Below are 20,000 nucleotides of genomic sequence, written 5' to 3'. Positions count from 1 at the left end.
CACACCGATTTCACCTGGGTGCGCGCGCAGCACCTCGGGCGCACCGGGGTGCGCGCACAACGCCCGGGTTGCACCGTGGCCTGTGTGCTCGGGGCGCCTCGGGTGCGCGCTCGGTGTCGCCCCCGCGCGCGCGGTAGTGCGGGCAGCGCACCCCGGCCCGGCCCGGCCCCGACGAGAACGCAAACGGGCAAAAGGTTTATTCAAATAGCATTGCGACGCCCGGCGAAAAACTAAAAAAGGGTGCAACACCGGGACTTCCCGGGAGGTCACCCATCCCAGTACTACTCCGGCCCAAGCGCGCTTAACTGCGGAGTTCTGATGGGATCCGGTGCACTAACGCTGGTATGATCGCACCCGTTATGAGCTTGTCGCAGTGTGTACTTAGCAAACCGCGACCCACGTGCGAATCCACCCCGGCCACCCACCCCCGTCGAGGTGCACACCCTCCCTCGCGAAGTGCGCCCCGTTCGCCAAGTGTGAGCCCTGCCCGGGTGCGCGCACCTTGCTAGGGCGTCGGGTGTGCACCCGGCCCGGCCTACGTGCGTGCACCTGGACGGGGCGTCGTGTGCGTGCAGTGTCCCGTCTGCAACGCGGTGCCCACACACCACCTCGGGCGCAACGACCTGCGCTCACATGTGGGCCGAGTGCACCTTGGTGCATGTTCGGGGCGCCTCGGGTGCACGCTCGATCTTGCCCCGGTGCACCAAGGCGCTCGGTTTGCCCCGGGTGCGCACTTGGTGCAAGGTGGGCACCCAAAATAGGGATCAAGCACCAAAACACAAGTTTCGGGATGCAAAATGGGACCCAAGGACCACAAATGCGTTCCAAGACCCATGATGGGTCCACGAGAACAAAAATGTGTTCCGAGACTTAATAAACAAATATTGGGTTTTAGGAGAAGAAACATGCTCTGATGCCCAAAACGAGAATCGACCCCGAAAAGGCCACAGGCCAAAAGTGGGATGCGAGACAAAAAAAAATGGGACCCGAGGACCAAAATTGGGTTCCCAGGTCGAAGACAGGGCAACCGGACAAGAAACGACCTCTAAGGCTCGAAATGAGTCCCGACGACTAAAACTTGACAAGAAGCACCCATCAGGCACCCAACTCGACACCCATGGGATGCCGACCCACCCGGGCTTCCACCTAGCACACCTTGGCACCCACCCACCCTCGCACCCAACCTCGCACCCAACTTAGCACCTTTGAACCCACATTGGCACTCACCCTGACCCTGGCACCTTGGAACCCACATTGGCACTCACCTTGACCCTGGCACCCACCTTTGCACTCACCTTGGGACCCACCCTGGCTCCCACCTCGGCACCCACCCAGACACCCACCTTGGTTCCTTGGCACCCACCTTGGATCCTTGGCACCCACCCCGACACCCACCTTGGCACGCAACTTGGCTACTTGCCACCCACCTTGGCTCCTTGACGCCCACCCCGACAACCACCCCGTGACCTACCCTGGCTAGGGTTGGTGCACACCCACCCTGGTGCCCACCTTGGCACCCACCCCATGACCCACCTTGGCACGCACCTTAGTACCCACCCCGTTACCCACCCTAGGACCCACCCCGTGACCCACCTTGGCCAGGGTGGGTGCCTTGGTGCGCACAACTTGCCTGGGCTGCACACCAGGGCGGGCTCAAGATGGCACCCGCGTTCCGTTTTTTTCACTATCTTTCAAAACGGAAATTTTAAAATCTCGTTTTTTTTTTTTTTTTGCCTTTTCTGGAAATTAGTGAAGGCAGCGCATCAAAGGTGCGCAATGCTGGTGCGAACCCGGGAGCGCTCCGATGTGTGCTCCAAGGTGCGGCGTGCACGAAGTCCGAGCCCGGCTTGCCCCGGGTGCGCACCTCGCGTGCACCTTCGCCGGGGTGAGCACCTTGGCTGGGTTGCGCGCCCTGGTGCGCACCAAGGAGCGCTCTGAAGTGTGCTCCAAGGTGCGGCGTGCACGAAGTCGGAGCTCGGTTTGCCCCGGGTGTGCACCTCGGGTGCGCACCTCGCGTGCACCTTCGCTGCGGTGGGCACCTTGGCTGGGTTGCGCGCCTTGGTGGGCACCATGCAGTGCACGAAGTCGGAGCCCGGTTTGCCCCGGGCGCGCACCTCCGCCAGGGTGGGCACCTTGGTGCGCACAACTTGCCTGGGCTGCGCACCAGGAAGGGCTCAAGATGGCACCCGCGTTCCGTTTTTTTCACTATCTTTCAGAACGGAAATTTTAAAATATCGTTTTTTTTTGCCTTTTCTGGAAATTAGTGAAGGCAGCGCATCAAAGGTGCGCAACGCTGGTGCGAACCTGGGAGCGCTCCGATGTGTGCTCCAAGGTGCGGCGTGCACGAAGTCGGAGCCCGGTTTGCCCCGGGTGCGCCCTGGTGGGCACCATGGTGCGCACCAAGGAGCGCTCCGAAGTGTGCTCCAAGGTGCGGCCTGCACGAAGTCGGAGCCCGGTTTGCCCCGGGCGTGCACCGCGGGTGGGCACCTTGGTGCGCATGCCTTGCCTGGGCTGCGCACCAGGGCGGGCTCAAGATGGCACCCGCGTTCCGTTTTTTTCACTATCTTTCAAAACGGAAATTTTAAAATCTCATTTTTTTTTGCCTTTTCTGGAAATTAGTGAAGGCAGCGCATCAAAGGTGCGCACCTCGCTGCCCACCACGGTGCGCAACGCCGGTGGGCACCCGGGAGTGCTTCGAAGTGTGCTCCAAGGTGCTGCGTGCACGTTGTCGGAGCCCGGTTTGCCCCGGGTGCGCACCTCGCGTGCACCTTCGTCGGGGTGGGCACCTTGGCTGGGTTTGCCCCGGCTGCGCTCCGAAGCGGGGTTATTGGAGCGCCGCCTCTTTTTTTGTCGGAGCGTTTGGTGGGGTTTCTCGCATTGGCTCTTCCCAGGCCCGGTTGCCACCCTGGCGCGCACGAAGTCGGAAGTAGGGTTAATTGCCCGGGTGCGCACCTTTGCCAGGGTGGGCACCTTACCTGGGCTGTGCACCCGGGCGGGCTCAAGATGGCACCCGCGTTCCGTTTTTTTCACTATCTTTCAAAACGGAAATTTTAAAATCTCCTCTTTTTTTTGCCTTTTCTGGAAATTAGTGAAGGCAGCGCATCAAAGGTGCGCACCTCGCTGCCCACCTTGGTGTGCTCTGAGGTGCGCACCCGGGAGCGCTACGAAGTGTGCTCCAAGGTGCGGCGTGCACGTTGTCGGAGCCCGGTTTGCCCCGGGTGCGCACCTCGCCTGCACCTTGGCCGGGGTGGGCACCCTGGCTGGGTTTGCCCAGGGTGCGCTCCGAAGCGGGGTTACTGGAGCGCCCCCTCTTTTTTTGTCAGAGCGTTTGGTGGGGTTTCTCGCATTGGCTCTTCCCAGGCCCGGTTGTTGGGTGCGCTCCCACCCTGGCGCGCGCGAAGTTGGAAGTTGGGTTAATTGCCCGGGCGCGCACCTTCGCCAGGGTGGGCACCTTGGTGCGCACACCTTGGCTGGGCTGCGCACCAGGGCGGGCTCAAGATGGCACCAGCATTCCCTTTTTCTCACTATCTTTCAAAACGGAAATTTTAAAATCTCGTTTTCTTTTGCCTTTTATGGAAATTAGTGAAGGCATCGCATCAAAGGTGCGCACCTCGCTGCCCACCTTGGTGTGCTCCGAGGTGCCCACCACGGTGCGCTCCGAGGTGCCCACCACGGTGCGCAACGCCGGTGCGAACCCGGGAGCGCCCCGATGTGTGCTCCAAGGTGCGGCGTGCACGAAGCCGGACCCCGGTTTGCCCCGGGTGCGCACCTCGCGTGCACCTTGGTGCGCACACCTTGGCTGGGTTGCGCGGCCTGGTGGGCACCATGGTGCGCACCAAGGAGCGCTCCGAAGTGTGCTCCAAGGTGCGGCGTGCACGAAGTCCTAGCCCGGTTTGCCCCGGGTGCGCACCTTCGCCGCGGTGGGCACCATGGCGTGCACGAAGTCGGAGCCCGGTTTGCCCCGGGTGCGCACCTCGCGTGCACCTTCGCCGGGGTGGGCACCTCGGCTGGGTTGCGCGCCCTGGTGCGCACCAAGGAGCGCTCCGAAGTGTGCTCCAAGGTGCGGCGTGCACGAAGTCGGAGCCCGGTTTGCCCCGGGTGCGCACCTTCGCCGCGGTGGGCACCCTGGTGCGCACCATGGCGTGCACGAAGTCGGAGCCCGGTTTGCCCCGGGTGCGCACCTCGCGTGCACCTTCGGCGGGGTTGCGCGCCCTGGTGCGCACCAAGGAGCGCTCCGAAGTGTGCTCCAAGGTGCGGCGTGCACGAAGTCGGAGCCCGGTTTGCCCCGGGTGCGCACCTCGCGTGCACCTTCGGCGGGGTTGCGCGCCCTGGTGGGCACCATGGTGCGCACCAAGGAGCGCTCCGAAGTGTGCTCCAAGGTGCGGCGTGCACGAAGTCGGAGCCCGGTTTGCCCCGGGTGCGCACCTCGCGTGCACCTTCGCCGCGGTGGGCACCATGGCGTGCACGAAGTCGGAGCCCGGTTTGCCCCGGGTGCGCACCTCGCGTGCACCTTCGCCGGGGTGGGCACCTCGGCTGGGTTGCGCGCCCTGGTGCGCACCAAGGAGCGCTCCGAAGTGTGCTCCAAGGTGCGGCGTGCACGAAGTCGGAGCCCGGTTTGCCCCGGGTGCGCACCTCGCGTGCACCTTCGCCGCGGTGGGCACCATGGCGTGCACGAAGTCGGAGCCCGGTTTGCCTCGGGTGCGCACCCCGCGTGCACCTTCGCCGGGGTGGGCACCTCGGCTGGGTTGCGCGCCCTGGTGCGCACCAAGGAGCGCTCCGAAGTGTGCTCCAAGGTGCGGCGTGCACGAAGTCGGAGCCCGGTTTGCCCCGGGTGCGCACCTCGCGTGCACCTTCGCCGCGGTGGGCACCTTGGCTGGGTTGGGCACCATTGAGCGCTCCGAAGTGTGCTCCAAGGTGCGCACCATGGCCCTCCAAGGTGCGCAGCATGGCGTGCACGAAGTCGGAGCCCGGTTTGCCCCGGGTGCGCACCTCGCGTGCACCTTCGCCAGGGTGGGCACCTCGGTGCGCACACCTTCTCAATGTTTTCTTGCCTTTTCTGGAAATTGGTGAAGGCAGCGCATCAAAGGTGCGCACCTCGGTGTGCTCCGAGGTGCGAACCCGAGAGCGCTCCGAGGTGCCCACGAAGTCGAAAGTCGGGTTAATTGCATTGTTTTCCCCGGGTGCGCTCCGAGGTGCGCAACATCGGTGCGCACCAAGGAGGGCTCCGAAGTGTGCTCCAAGGTGCGCACGATTCGGAGCTCGGTTTGCCCGGGGTGCGCACACCTTGGCTGGGTTGCGCACCCTTTGTGCGCTCCAAGGTGCGCACGAAGTCGGAGCTCGGTTTGCCCCGGGTGCGCACCTTCGCCAGGGTGCGCACCTTGATGCGCACGCCTTGGCTGGGCTGCGCACCTTGGTGGGCGCCATGGTGCGCACCTTTCGTGCGCTCCAAGGTGCGCACGAAGTCGGAGCTCGGTTTGCCCCGGGTGCGCACCTTGGTGGGCGCCATGGTGCACTCCGAGGTGCCCAAGATTGGTGCGCAACAAGGAGCGCTCCGAAGTGCGCTCCAAGGTGCGCAGGTGCGCGCGAAGTCGAAAGTTGGGTTAATTGTCCGGTTTGCCTCGGGTGCGCACCTTGCGTGCACCTTCGCCAGGGTGGGCGCCTTGGTGCGCACACCTTGGCTGGGCTGCGCACCCGGGCGCGCACACCTTGGCACCCGCGTTTCCTTCATTTTAAATTTTTTTTTTTTACAATCTCTCAAGTGGGAAATTCTATAATCTCAACTTTTTTTGCCTTTTCAGGAAACTTTTGAATGGAGCGCATCATTGGTGCGCTCCGAAGTGTGCTCCAAGGTGCGCACCTCTGGTGTGCTCCAAAGCTCTCTCCAGCTGCGTGCACCTGCCCCGGCCGCGCACCCGGCCCCGCCCAGCTTCGCTCACCTGTCCCGGGCGTCTGGTGCGGAACCTTAGAGTAAGAAACATCACCGTGCACCTTGGCCAACGTGCGCGACTCGACCGAGCGCGCACTGGCCGAGGTGCACACCGATTTCACCTGGGTGCGCGCGCAGCACCTCGGGCGCACCGGGGTGCGCGCACAACGCCCGGGTTGCACCGTGGCCTGTGTGCTCGGGGCGCCTCGGGTGCGCGCTCGGTGTCGCCCCCGCGCGCGCGGTAGTGCGGGCAGCGCACCCCGGCCCGGCCCGGCCCCGACGAGAACGCAAACGGGCAAAAGGTTTATTCAAATAGCATTGCGACGCCCGGCGAAAAACTAAGAAAGGGTGCAACACCGGGACTTCCCGGGAGGTCACCCATCCTAGTACTACTCCGGCCCAAGCGCGCTTAACTGCGGAGTTCTGATGGGATCCGGTGCACTAACGCTGGTATGATCGCACCCGTTATGAGCTTGTCGCAGTGTGTACTTAGCAAACCGCGACCCACGTGCGAATCCACCCCGGCCACCCACCCCCGTCGAGGTGCACACCCTCCCTCGCGAAGTGCGCCCCGTTCGCCAAGTGTGAGCCCTGCCCGGGTGCGCGCACCTTGCTAGGGCGTCGGGTGTGCACCCGGCCCGGCCTACGTGCGTGCACCTGGACGGGGCGTCGTGTGCGTGCAGTGTCCCGTCTGCAACGCGGTGCCCACACACCACCTCGGGCGCAACGACCTGCGCTCACATGTGGGCCGAGTGCACCTTGGTGCATGTTCGGGGCGCCTCGGGTGCACGCTCGATCTTGCCCCGGTGCACCAAGGCGCTCGGTTTGCCCCGGGTGCGCACTTGGTGCAAGGTGGGCACCCAAAATAGGGATCAAGCACCAAAACACAAGTTTCGGGATGCAAAATGGGACCCAAGGACCACAAATGCGTTCCAAGACCCATGATGGGTCCACGAGAACAAAAATGTGTTCCGAGACTTAATAAACAAATATTGGGTTTTAGGAGAAGAAACATGCTCTGATGCCCAAAACGAGAATCGACCCCGAAAAGGCCACAGGCCAAAAGTGGGATGCGAGACAAAAAAAAATGGGACCCGAGGACCAAAATTGGGTTCCCAGGTCGAAGACAGGGCAACCGGACAAGAAACGACCTCTAAGGCTCGAAATGAGTCCCGACGACTAAAACTTGACAAGAAGCACCCATCAGGCACCCAACTCGACACCCATGGGATGCCGACCCACCCGGGCTTCCACCTAGCACACCTTGGCACCCACCCACCCTCGCACCCAACCTCGCACCCAACTTAGCACCTTTGAACCCACATTGGCACTCACCCTGACCCTGGCACCTTGGAACCCACATTGGCACTCACCTTGACCCTGGCACCCACCTTTGCACTCACCTTGGGACCCACCCTGGCTCCCACCTCGGCACCCACCCAGACACCCACCTTGGTTCCTTGGCACCCACCTTGGATCCTTGGCACCCACCCCGACACCCACCTTGGCACGCAACTTGGCTACTTGCCACCCACCTTGGCTCCTTGACGCCCACCCCGACAACCACCCCGTGACCTACCCTGGCTAGGGTTGGTGCACACCCACCCTGGTGCCCACCTTGGCACCCACCCCATGACCCACCTTGGCACGCACCTTAGTACCCACCCTGTTACCCACCCTAGGACCCACCCCGTGACCCACCTTGGCCAGGGTGGGTGCACCCACCCTGGTGCCCACCTTGGCACCCACCCATCCTAGCACCCAGCCTGTGACCGGGCTTGGAACCCAACCTTGCACCCGTCTTGGCCAGTGTGGGTGCGCACCCATCCTGGCACCCACGTTGTGACACACCCTTTAACCCACGCACCCTAGCAGCCACGTTGGCACCCACCTTGGAACACAACCTAGCAACTTGGCACCCACCCCGTGACCCACCTTGGCATCCACCATAGCAGTCGCCCACTTGGCACCCACCTTGGAACCCAAGTTGGCACCCACCTCGGCACCCACCTTGACACTTGTGGACCCACCTTGCCACTCACCCTAGCATCGACCCATCCTAGCACCCACCCTGGCACCTTTGCACCCTAGCACTCACCCATCCTAGCACCTAACCTGTGACCCACCTTGACACTCACCCTCGCACCCACCTTGGAACCCAACCTAGCACCCACCCACCCTGACACCAACCCTAGCACCTACCCACCCTTGCACCCACCCTGTGACCCATCTTGGCACCCACCCATCCTACCACTCAACCTATCACCCACCTTCTCACCCACCTTGGCATCCACCTTAGCACCCACCCACACTGGCACCTTGGCACCCACCTCGGGCAAGGTGGGTGCACACCCACCCTGACACCCAATTTAGAACCAACCGAGCATGTTACCCACCTTGGCACCCACATTGCAGCCCACCCTAGTACCCACCCTATGACCCACATTGGCATCCACACCCTAGCACCCAGGCACCTCGACACCCGCCTTGACACGCACCCTAGCACTAAACCTGTGACCCACCTTGGAACTCACCCTAGAACCCACCCACCCTGTGAACCACCTTGGCATCCACCTTAGCACCCACCCACCTTGGCACCCACTCTAGCACTCACCCATCCTAACACCCAACTTGTTACCCACCTTGGCACCCGCCCTCGCGTCCACCTTGAAACCCACCCTAGCACCCACCCACGCAGGAGCCCACCTTGGCACCCAACCTAACACCCACGCATCCTGGCACCCAACTTGTGACCCACCTTGGAACCCACCCTAGTACCCACCTTTGAACCCACTATATCACCAACCCACCTTGGCACCCACCCTATGACCCTCTTTGGAATCCACCCTAGCACGCACCCACCCTGGCACCCACCATGGAGCGCACCCTAGCACCCACCCACCTCGGCACGCACCTCAACACCCACCTTGGTGTGCGCACTGCGCCAACCTCTCAAAGACCCTATGTGGTGCGCTCCAAAGTGTACACCTTTGGTGCGCTCCAAGGTGCGCACCTTTGGTGCACACCGAGGTGCACACCAAAGTGTGCACCGAGGTGAGCACCAAAGTGCACTCCAAGGTGCACACCAAGGCGTGCACCTTTGGTGCGGTCAATGCAAACGAATTCGGAAGTTGGGGTCGATGTCCTAATCGCTGCTGCAGACTACACGTATGAGAATCGGACAAATAGCTTTATATAGGGGAGGTGTTGCGTTTGATGGGTCGACTCCCCTGGTTGTGTGCACTGCACCAACTTCAAAGACCCTGTCTTGTTTAAGAAGTCAAAAGTTGGGGTGGATGTCCTAATCATTGCTGCAGTCTACGCATGTATGAGAATCAGACAAATAGCTTATATAGGGGAGGTGTTGCATTCGGTGGGTTGACTCCCCTGGTTGTGCGCACTGCGCCAACCTCAAAGACCCCGCATAGCAGAAGAAGTCGGAAGTCGGATTTTGGTGAGCACCAAGGCGTGCACCTTTGGTGCGGTCAACGCAGACGAATTCAGAAGTTGGGGTGGATGTCCTAATCGTTGTTGCAGGCTACACATGTATGAGAATCAGACAAATAGCTTATATAGGGGAGGTGTTGGGTTTGATGGGTCAACTCCCTTGGTTGTGCGCATTACGCCAACCTCAAAGACCTTGTTTTCGTTAAGAAGTCAAAAGTTGGGGTCAATGTCCTAATGGCTCCTGTAGGCTACACATGTATGAGAATCGGACAAATAGCTTATATAGGGGAGGTGTTGGGTTTGATGGGTCGACTCCCCTGGTTGTGCGCATTACGTCAACCTCAAAGACCTTGTTTTCGTTAAGAAGTCAAAAGTTGGGGTCGATGTCCTAATTGCTCCTGTAGACTACACATGTATGAGAATCAGACAAATAGCTTATATAGGGGAGGTGTTGGGTTTGATGGGTTGACTCCCCTAGTTGTTCGCATTACACCAACCTCAAAGACCTTGTTTTCGTTTAGAAGCCGAAAGTTGGGGTCGATGTCCTAATTGCTCCTGCAGGCTACGCATGTATGAGAATCAGACAAATAGCTTATATAGGGGAGGTGTTGGGTTTGATGGGTCGACTCCCCTGGTTGTGCGCATTGCGCCAACCTCAAAGACCCTGCATTGCGGATGAAGTCGAAAGTCAGAGTTTGGTGTGCTACAAGGTGTGGTCGAAGGTGCTCACCTAGGTGTGCACCTTTGGAGCGCAGGAAAAGTGCCCTCCAAAAGTGCGCACCTTTGGAGTGCACAAAAGTGCCCTCCAAAAGTGCGCACCTTTGGAGCGCACAAAAGTGCCCTCCAAAAAGTGCCCTCCAAAAGTGCGCACCTTTGGAGCGCACAAAAGTGCCCTCCAAAAAGTGCCCTCCAAAAGTGCGCACCTTTGGAGTGCAGAAAAGTGCCCTCCAAAAAGTGCCCTCCAAAAGTGTGCACCTTTGGAGTGCACAAAAGTGCCCTCCAAAAGTGCGCACCTTTGGAGCGCAGAAAAGTGCCCTCCAAAAAGTGCCCTCCAAAAGTGCGCACCTTTGGAGCGCAGAAAAGTGCCCTCCAAAAAGTGCCCTCCAAAAGTGCGCACCTTTGGAGCGCAGAAAAGTGCCCTCCAAAAAGTGCCCTCCAAAAGTGCGCACCTTTGGAGCGCAGAAAAGTGCCCTCCAAAAAGTGCCCTCCAAAAGTGCGCACCTTTGGAGCGCACAAAAGTGCCCTCCAAAAAGTGCCCTCCAAAAGTGCGCACCTTTGGAGCGCACAAAAGTGCCCTCCAAAAGTGCGCACCTTTGGAGCGCACAAAAGTGCCCTCCAAAAGTGCGCACTTTTGGTGCGCACCAAGGCGCTGGTTCGGTCGTTGCAGGCGAGTTCGGAAGTTGGGGTCGATGTCCTGAGCGGAGGTGCAAACTACACAGGTGTCGGAATCGGACAAATAGCTTATATAGGGGAGGTGTATGCTTCGATGGGTCGACTCCCCAGGTTGAGCGCACCGCGCCAACCTCAAAGACCCTACGGTATGGATGAAGTCGGAAGTTGGGTCCGATGACCGATTCGATTAGTAGGTATGCTCATGAGGTCGGAATTTGGGTCCGATGACCTGCCATGTGCAGGAAGGCGAATGTTGGCACTGTGCGTTGCAAGGTGCACACCAAGGTGCTGGTGCGGTCTTTTTAGTCGAGTTCGGAAGTTGGGGTCGATGTCCTGATCGGAGGTGCAAGCTACACAGGTGTGGGAATCGGACAAATAGCTTATATAGGGGAGGTGTATGCTTCGTTGGGTCGACTCCCCGGGTTGAGCGCACCGCGCCAACCTCAAAGACCCTACGGTATGGATGAAGTCGGAAGTTGGGTCCGATGACCGATTCGATATGTAGGCATACTCGCGAGGTCGGAATTTGGGTCCGATGACCTGCCATGTGCAGGAAGGCGAATGTTGGCACTGTGCGTTGCAAGGTGCGCACCAAGGCGCTGGTTCGGTCGTTGCAGGCGAGTTCGGAAGTTGGGGTCGATGTCCTGATCGGAGGTGCAAACTACACAGGTGTGGGAATCGGACAAATAGCTTATATAGGGGAGGTGTATGCTTCGTTGGGTCGACTCCCCGGGTTGAGCGCACCGCGCCAACCTCAAAGACCCTACGGTATGGATGAAGTCGGAAGTTGTGTCCGATGACCGATTCGATATGTAGGCATACTCGCGAGGTCGGAATTTGGGTCCGATGACCTGCCATGTGCAGGAAGGCGAATGTTGGGACTGTGCGTCGCAAGGTGCGCACCAAGGCGCTGGTGCCGTCGTTGCAGTCGAGTTCGGAAGTTGGGGTCGATGTCCTGGTCAGAGGTGCAAACTACACAGGTGTGGGAATCGGACAAATAGCTTATATAGGGGAGGTGTATGCTTCGATGGGTCGACTCCCCGGGTTGAGCGCACCGCGCCAACCTCAAAGACCCTACAGTATGGATGAAGTCGGAAGTTGGGTCCGATGACCGATTCGATACGTAGGCATATTGGCGAGGTCTGAATTTGTGTCCGATGACCTGCCATGCGCAGGAAGGCGGAATTTGGGTCCGATGACCGAGTTGATGGCGTGCCATGCGCAGAAAGGCGGAATTTGGGTCCGATGACCGAGTTGATGTTGATGGCCCGCCATGCACAGGAAGGCGGAATTTGGGTCCGATGACCGATTTGAAGGCGTGCCATGCGCAGAAAGGCGGAGTTTGGGTCCGATGACCGAGTTGATATTGATGGCCCGCCATGCGCAGGAAGGCGGAATTTGGGTCCGATGACCTGACATACGCATGGAGTCCGACTCGGGGGCCGATGTTCGATTCGATGACTTGCATTGTGGGTAAAGTCGGAAGTTGTGGTCTTTGACCCGATTCGATGACCAGACTTCGGCTGCTTGAGAATCGGACAAATAACTTATATAGGGGAGGTAGTGTTCTCGAGCATCCTCCCCCCGTGCCCGTTTATGTCGATTGATGCTGGTGCTCGACTGGTTGGAGCGCTCGGATGCAAAAATCTTGCACCAGGATTTATCGATTGTGATGGACACGGCAAGTCTCCTGATTGCTATGCAGGAGCTCATCGTGAATCTCTATGCGGCCTTGGTATGGACTCGACCTGCGGAATGGTTCGGCAATGGTAGTCGCTCCAACACGTCCTTGCAATGGCCACAGAGGTGATTCGACTAGAGCTCCAGTCTAGCTTTTGGGTTGCTTGGCGGACTGGTATAGCCGCGATCGAGTTCCGGCCATGAACGTTTTAGATAGCTCTTGGGCTTTCTGGGACGGAAGTCGGAAGTTTGGGCTGTTGTCCGATTTGATGACCATTCTTCGGATGTGTGAGAATCGGACAAATAACTTATATAGGGGACTGTGTTGTCTCACGCAGCCCCCTCCGTGCCCCTCTATCTCGACCGATGTTGGTGCTTGAAAGGGTTGGGATCGCTCGGATTTATAAACGTGCACCACCATTTGTCGAGTGTGAGGGACGCGGCAGGTCTCCTAAATGCTATACGGGCGCTCTCTGAGAATCTCTATCCGGCCTCGACACAGACTAGTCTTGCTGAATGGTTTGGCACTGGTAGTCGATCCAACACGTCGTTGTTGTGGCCGCCTAGGCGATTCGATTCGAGCCCCCGTCTAGCTTTTGGGTTGCTTGGCGGATTTTGCCCTATCCGCAAGTGAGCTCGGTCCCTAAACGTTCGAGAAACCCGATTGCTATGCGCCGACTCTCTTTCTTGCGAGCCTCCATCTAGCTTTTGGGTCTCTACGGAACGGAAGTCGGAATCTGGGACCGTTGTTTGATTCGACGAGGCAGACTACGGTTGTGCGAGAATCGGACAAATAACTTATATAGGGGAGGTGTTGACTGGAGCATTCTCCCCCGTGCCCCTCTAACTCGACCAATGCTGGCGCTCGAACGGTGGTAGCGCTCGGATTTTCGTTGAGCGCCAGCATTGGTCGATTTAGAGGGGCATGCGAGATTCCCGAATGCTATGCGAGGGCTCTAACGGAAATGTCTATTGGTTTCGGTATGGATGCAATTGCGAGTGGTTCGGCAAAGGTAGTCGTTCCGATGCGTCCATGTCGTGGCCAAATCGATAATTCGATTTGAGCCCTCGTATAGCATTTGGGTCTCTCGATGTGATTCCGCATTCCAGTCCCTTTGGGCACTGCTTGAGCCGCATCCCAGGGGGTTCCCTTCCCAATAATCTGCCTCGCAACCCGATTGCTATGCGGTGAGGCTCCTCGGCCGCCTCGGAACTATCTGTGTATCAGACGCATCGCGGGATAAGGGGTTGGCAACGGTAGTCGCCCCAAGCGCGTCCGATGCTTGGACCATTCCGAGGCGGCCCTGAAGCCTCTTCCGTCTAGCCGTTGGGTCCTTCTCGCCGCATCCCTTGCCTCGCACCCCGATTGCTATGCGGTGAGGCTCCTCGGCCGCCTTGGAACTATCTGTGTATCAGACGCATCGCGGGATAAGGGGTTGTCACTGGTAGTCGCCCCAAGCGCGTCCGATGCTTGGACCATTCCGAGGCGGCCCTGAAGCCTCTTCCGTCTAGCCGTTGGGTCCTTCTCGCCGCATCCCTCGACTCGCACCCCGATTGCTATGCGGTGAGGCTCCTCGGCCGCCTTGGAACTATCTGTGTATCGGACGCGTCGCGGGATAAGGGGTTGTCACTGGTAGTCGCCCCAAGCGCGTCCGATGCTTGGACCATTCCGAGGCGGCCCTGAAGCCTCTTCCGTCTAGCCGTTGGGTCCTTCTCGCCGCATCCCTCGCCTCGCACCCCGATTGCTATGCGGTGAGGCTCCTCGGCCGCCTTGGAACTATCTGTGTATCGGACGCGTCGCGGGATAAGGGGTTGTCACTGGTAGTCGCCCCAAGCGCGTGCGATGCATGGACCATTCCCAGGCGGCCCTGAAGCCTCTTCCGTCTAGCCGTTGGGTCCTTCTCGCCGCATCCCTCGCCTCGCACCCCGATTGCTATGCGGTGAGGCTCCTCGGCCGCCTTGGAACTATCTGTGTATCGGACGCGTCGCGGGATAAGGGGTTGTCACTGGTAGTCGCCCCAAGCGCGTCCGATGCTTGGACCATTCCGAGGCGGCCCTGAAGCCTCTTCCGTCTAGCCGTTGGGTCCTTCTCGCCGCATCCCTCGCCTCGCACCCCGATTGCTATGCGGTGAGGCTCCTCGGCCGCCTTGGAACTATCTGTGTATCGGACGCGTCGCGGGATAAGGGGTTGTCACTGGTAGTCGCCCCAAGCGCGTCCGATGCTTGGACCATTCCGAGGCGGCCCTGAAGCCTCTTCCGTCTAGCCGTTGGGTCCTTCTCGCCGCATCCCTCGCCTCGCACCCCGATTGCTATGCGGTGAGGCTCCTCGGCCGCCTTGGAACTATCTGTGTATCGGACGCGTCGCGGGATAAGGGGTTGTCACTGGTAGTCGCCCCAAGCGCGTCCGATGCTTGGACCATTCCGAGGCGGCCCTGAAGCCTCTTCCGTCTAGCCGTTGGGTCCTTCTCGCCGCATCCCTCGCCTCGCACCCCGATTGCTATGCGGTGAGGCTCCTCGGCCGCCTTGGAACTATCTGTGTATCGGACGCATCGCGGGATAAGGGGTTGTCACTGGTAGTCGCCCCAAGCGCGTCCGATGCTTGGACCATTCCGAGGCGGCCCTGAAGCCTCTTCCGTCTAGCCGTTGGGTCCTTCTCGCCGCATCCCTCGCCTCGCACCCCGATTGCTATGCGGTGAGGCTCCTCGGCCGCCTTGGAACTATCTGTGTATCGGACGCGTCGCGGGATAAGGGGTTGTCACTGGTAGTCGCCCCAAGCGCGTCCGATGCTTGGACCATTCCGAGGCGGCCCTGAAGCCTCTTCCGTCTAGCCGTTGGGTCCTTCTCGCCGCATCCCTCGCCTCGCACCCCGATTGCTATGCGGTGAGGCTCCTCGGCCGCCTTGGAACTATCTGTGTATCGGACGCGTCGCGGGATAAGGGGTTGTCACTGGTAGTCGCCCCAAGCGCGTCCGATGCTTGGACCATTCCGAGGCGGACCTGAAGCCTCTTCCGTCTAGCCGTTGGGTCCTTCTCGCCGCATCCCTCGCCTCGCACCCCGATTGCTATGCGGTGAGGCTCCTCGGCCGCCTTGGAACTATCTGTGTATCGGACGCGTCGCGGGATAAGGGGTTGTCACTGGTAGTCGCCCCAAGCGCGTCCGATGCTTGGACCATTCCGAGGCGGACCTGAAGCCTCTTCCGTCTAGCCGTTGGGTCCTTCTCGCCGCATCCCTCGCCTCGCACCCCGATTGCTATGCGGTGAGGCTCCTCGGCCGCCTTGGAACTATCTGTGTATCGGACGCGTCGCGGGATAAGGGGTTGTCACTGGTAGTCGCCCCAAGCGCGTCCGATGCTTGGACCATTCCGAGGCGGCCCTGAAGCCTCTTCCGTCTAGCCGTTGGGTCCTTCTCGCCGCATCCCTCGCCTCGCACCCCGATTGCTATGCGGTGAGGCTCCTCGGCCGCCTTGGAACTATCTGTGTATCGGACGCGTCGCGGGATAAGGGGTTGTCACTGGTAGTCGCCCCAAGCGCGTCCGATGCTTGGACCATTCCGAGGCGGCCCTGAAGCCTCTTCCGTCTAGCCGTTGGGTCCTTCTCGCCGCATCCCTCGCCTCGCACCCCGATTGCTATGCGGTGAGGCTCCTCGGCCGCCTTGGAACTATCTGTGTATCGGATGCATCGCGGGATAAGGGGTTGTCACTGGTAGTCGCCCCAAGCGCGTCCGATGCTTGGACCATTCCGAGGCGGCCCTGAAGCCTCTTCCGTCTAGCCGTTGGGTCCTTCTCGCCGGATCCGTCGCCTCGCACCCCGATTGCTATGCGGTGAGGCTCCTCGGCCGCCTTGGAACTATCTGTGTATCGGACGCGTCGCGGGATAAGGGGTTGTCACTGGTAGTCGCCCCAAGCGCGTCCGATGCTTGGACCATTCCGAGGCGGACCTGAAGCCTCTTCCGTCTAGCCGTTGGGTCCTTCTCGCCGCATCCCTCGCCTCGCACCCCGATTGCTATGCGGTGAGGCTCCTCGGCCGCCTTGGAACTATCTGTGTATCGGACGCGTCGCGGGATAAGGGGTTGTCACTGGTAGTCGCCCCAAGCGCGTCCGATGCTTGGACCATTCCGAGGCGGCCCTGAAGCCTCTTCCGTCTAGCCGTTGGGTCCTTCTCGCCGCATCCCTCGCCTCGCACCCCGATTGCTATGCGGTGAGGCTCCTCGGCCGCCTTGGAACTATCTGTGTATCGGACGCGTCGCGGGATAAGGGGTTGTCACTGGTAGTCGCCCCAAGCGCGTCCGATGCTTGGACCATTCCGAGGCGGACCTGAAGCCTCTTCCCTCTAGCCGTTGGGGCTTTCTCGCCGCATCCCTCGCCTCGCACCCCGATTGCTATTCGGTGAGGCTCCTCGGCCGCCTTGGAACTATCTGTGTATCGGACGCATCGCGGGATAAGGGGTTGGCAGTGGTAGTCGCCCCAAGCGCGTCCGATGCTTGGACCATTCCGAGGCGGCCCTGCAGCCTCTTCCGTCTAGCCGTTGGGGCCATCTCGCCGCATCCCCCACCTCGCACCACGATTGCTATGCGGTGAGGCTCCTCGGCCGCCTTGGAACTATCTGTGTATCGGACGCGTCGCGGGATAAGGGGTTGTCACTGGTAGTCGCCCCAAGCGCGTCCGATGCTTGGACCATTCCGAGGCGGACCTGAAGCCTCTTCCCTCTAGCCGTTGGGGCTTTCTCGCCGCATCCCTCGCCTCGCACCCCGATTGCTATTCGGTGAGGCTCCTCGGCCGCCTTGGAACTATCTGTGTATCGGACGCATCGCGGGATAAGGGGTTGGCAGTGGTAGTCGCCCCAAGCGCGTCCGATGCTTGGACCATTCCGAGGCGGCCCTGCAGCCTCTTCCGTCTAGCCGTTGGGGCCATCTCGCTGCATCCCCCACCTCGCACCACGATTGCTATGCGGTGAGGCTCCTTGGCCGCCTCGGAACTATCTGTGTATCGGACGCATCGCGGGATAAGGGGTTGTCACTGGTAGTCGCCCCAAGCGCGTCCGATGCTTGGACTATTCCGAGGCGGCCCTGCAGCCTCTTCCGTCTAGCCGTTGGGGCCATCTCGCCGCATCCCCCAGCTCCTCGGCCGCCTCGGAACTATCTGTGTATCGGACGCATCGCGGGATAAGGGGTTGGCAGTGGTAGTCGCCCCAAGCGCGTTCGATGCTTGGACTATTCCGAGGCGGCCCCGCAGCCTCTTCCGTCTACCCTTTGGGGCCATCTCGCCGCATCCCTCGCCTCGCACCCCGATTGCTATGCGGTGAGGCTCCTCGGCCGCCTGGGAACTATCTTCGTATCGGATGCATCGCGGGATAAGGGGTTGTCACTGGTAGTCGCCCCAAGCGCGTCCGATGCTTGGACTATTCCGAGGCGGCCCTGTGGCCTCTTCCGTCTAGCCGTTGGGGCCATCTCGCCGCATCCCTCACCTCGCACCCCCATTGCTATGCGGTGAGGCTCCTCGGCCGCCTTGGAACTGTCTTCGTATCGGAAGCATCGCGGGATAAGGGGTTGTCACTGGTAGTCGCCCCAAGCGCGTCCGATGCTTGGACTATTCCGAGGCGGCCCTGCAGCCTCTTCCGTCTAGCCGTTGGGGCCATCTCGCCGCATCCCCCACCTCGCACCCGGATTGCTATGCGGTGAGGCTCCTCGGCCGCCTTGGAACTATCTTCGTATCGGACGCATCGCGGGATAAGGGGTTGTCACTGGTAGTCGCCCCAAGCGCGTCCGATGCTTGGACTATTCCGACGCGGCCCTGTGGCCTCTTCCGTCTAGCCGTTGGGGCCATCTCGCCGCATCCCCCACCTCGCACCCCGATTGCTATGCGGTGAGGCTCCTCGGCCGCCTTGGAACCATCTTCGTATCGGACGCATCGCGGGATGAGGGGTTGTCACTGGTAGTCGCCCCAAGCGCGTCCGATGCTTGGACCATTCCGAGGCGGCCCTGAAGCCTCTTCCGTCTAGCCGTTGGGGCCTTCCCGCCCCATCCCTCGCCTCGCACCCCCGATTGCTATGCGGTGAGGCTCCTCGGCCGCCTTGGAACCATCTGTGTATCGGACGCATCGCGGGATAAGGGGTTGGCACTGGTAGTCGCCCCAAGCGCGTCCGATGCTTGGAGCATTCCGAGGTGGCCCTGAAGCCTCTTCCGTCTAGCCGTTGGGGCCTTCCCGCCCCATCCCTCGCCTCGCACCCCGATTGATATGCGGTGAGGCTCCTCGGCCGCCTTGGAACTATCTGTGTATCGGACGCATCGCGGGATAAGGGGTTGGCACTGGTAGTCGTCCCAATCGCGTCCGATGCTTGGACCATTCCGAGGCGGCCCTGCAGCCTCTTCCGTTTAGCCGTCGGGGCCTTCCCGCCGCATCCCTCGCCTCGCATCCCGATTCCTATGCGGTGAGTCTTCTCGGCCGCCGCGGAACTATACCTGTTATTGCTACTGCATCCTTCGGCTGGTAACCTCCTCTGCCGCCTTGGAACGTTCTCTTTGTCGGACGCGTCGCGGGATAAGGGGTTGGCACTGGTAGTCGCCCCAAGCGCGCCCGATGCATAGACCGCTCCGAGTTGACCTTGCTTTCAGCCTCTCACATGCATAGACCTCTCTGAGTCGACCCTGCAGCCTCTCACGTTTAGCCTTTGGAATCTCGCCTCACAACATGATTGCTATCCTTGATGCATCCCTTGCCTCGAGCCCTGATTGCTTTCTTGGCTGCATCCCTCCTCTCCTCACAGCCCGGTTGTCATCACTGCTTCATCCGTCGCTTCATGCATTCTGGCTGCTGGGCCCTTCCCACCGCACACCTCGATTGCTATCTCTTCTGCATCACACACCCCGATTGCTATCTCTGCTACATCCCTCGGCTCTCACTTCTGCATCCTTCGCCTCCCACCTCGATTGCTATCAATGCTGCATCCGTAACCTCACACCCCGATTGCTATGCGGGGAGGCTCCTTGGCCGCCTTGGAAATTTCTGTGTGTCGGACGCACCGCGGGATAAGGGGTTGGCACTGGTAGTCGCCCCAAGTGCGCCCGATTCTTAGACCGCTTCGAGGTGACCTCGTAGCCTCTTTCGTCCAGGCTTCCTGCCTTCAACGCCCTTTTTACACCTCGATTGCTATGCGCGGGCTCGTTGGCGTCTATCACCTCTCTGCGAAGAGTGGCACGATGATTGTTGGGGTAAATCGTAGCAGTCCGATCTCTGGCCTTGGGCCATTGTGAGGGCTGATCGATTTCCTGTGCGCATCTCGTGTTCGCCCAGTAACAGACTCGACGACTTGTAATCGGTCTTGTTCCCGATTGTTCCTGGAGGTAGTCTTCGGAACTCTTGGATTTGACCTGTCACTCGAACTGTCCTCTTCCGAGGATGCTTGTGTGTGTGTGCTTGTGCCATTTCCTTGGCGGTATTAACGAGATATTAAAGAGCGGAGTGAGCGCCTCGCCCAGCTATGTTTGGGGCTCTCACTCCCTTACCCGGTGTGCGACCGCTTTGCACGTAGGTTGCGGAGCATCGCGACTCTTTCGATGT

At 60.4% G+C, this 20,000-nt stretch overlaps 2 non-coding genes across 2 annotated transcripts; both read right to left on the bottom strand.

Moving 5' to 3' along the window:
• Positions 1–237: 237 nt before the first annotated feature.
• Positions 238–356, bottom strand: LOC131869076 (5S ribosomal RNA). The gene has a single exon (XR_009367471.1). It is a non-coding gene; the product is annotated as a 5S ribosomal RNA (ribosomal RNA).
• Positions 357–6,271: 5,915 nt separating this feature from the next.
• Positions 6,272–6,390, bottom strand: LOC131869085 (5S ribosomal RNA). The gene has a single exon (XR_009367480.1). It is a non-coding gene; the product is annotated as a 5S ribosomal RNA (ribosomal RNA).
• Positions 6,391–20,000: the final 13,610 nt, after the last annotated feature.

Source organism: Cryptomeria japonica, unplaced genomic scaffold (genome assembly GCF_030272615.1).
Source record: "Cryptomeria japonica unplaced genomic scaffold, Sugi_1.0 HiC_scaffold_234, whole genome shotgun sequence".
NCBI classification, from domain to species: domain Eukaryota; kingdom Viridiplantae; phylum Streptophyta; class Pinopsida; order Cupressales; family Cupressaceae; genus Cryptomeria; species Cryptomeria japonica.
Note: the sequence above shows the minus strand (reverse complement) of the source record. Positions and strands in the feature narration are given on the sequence as shown.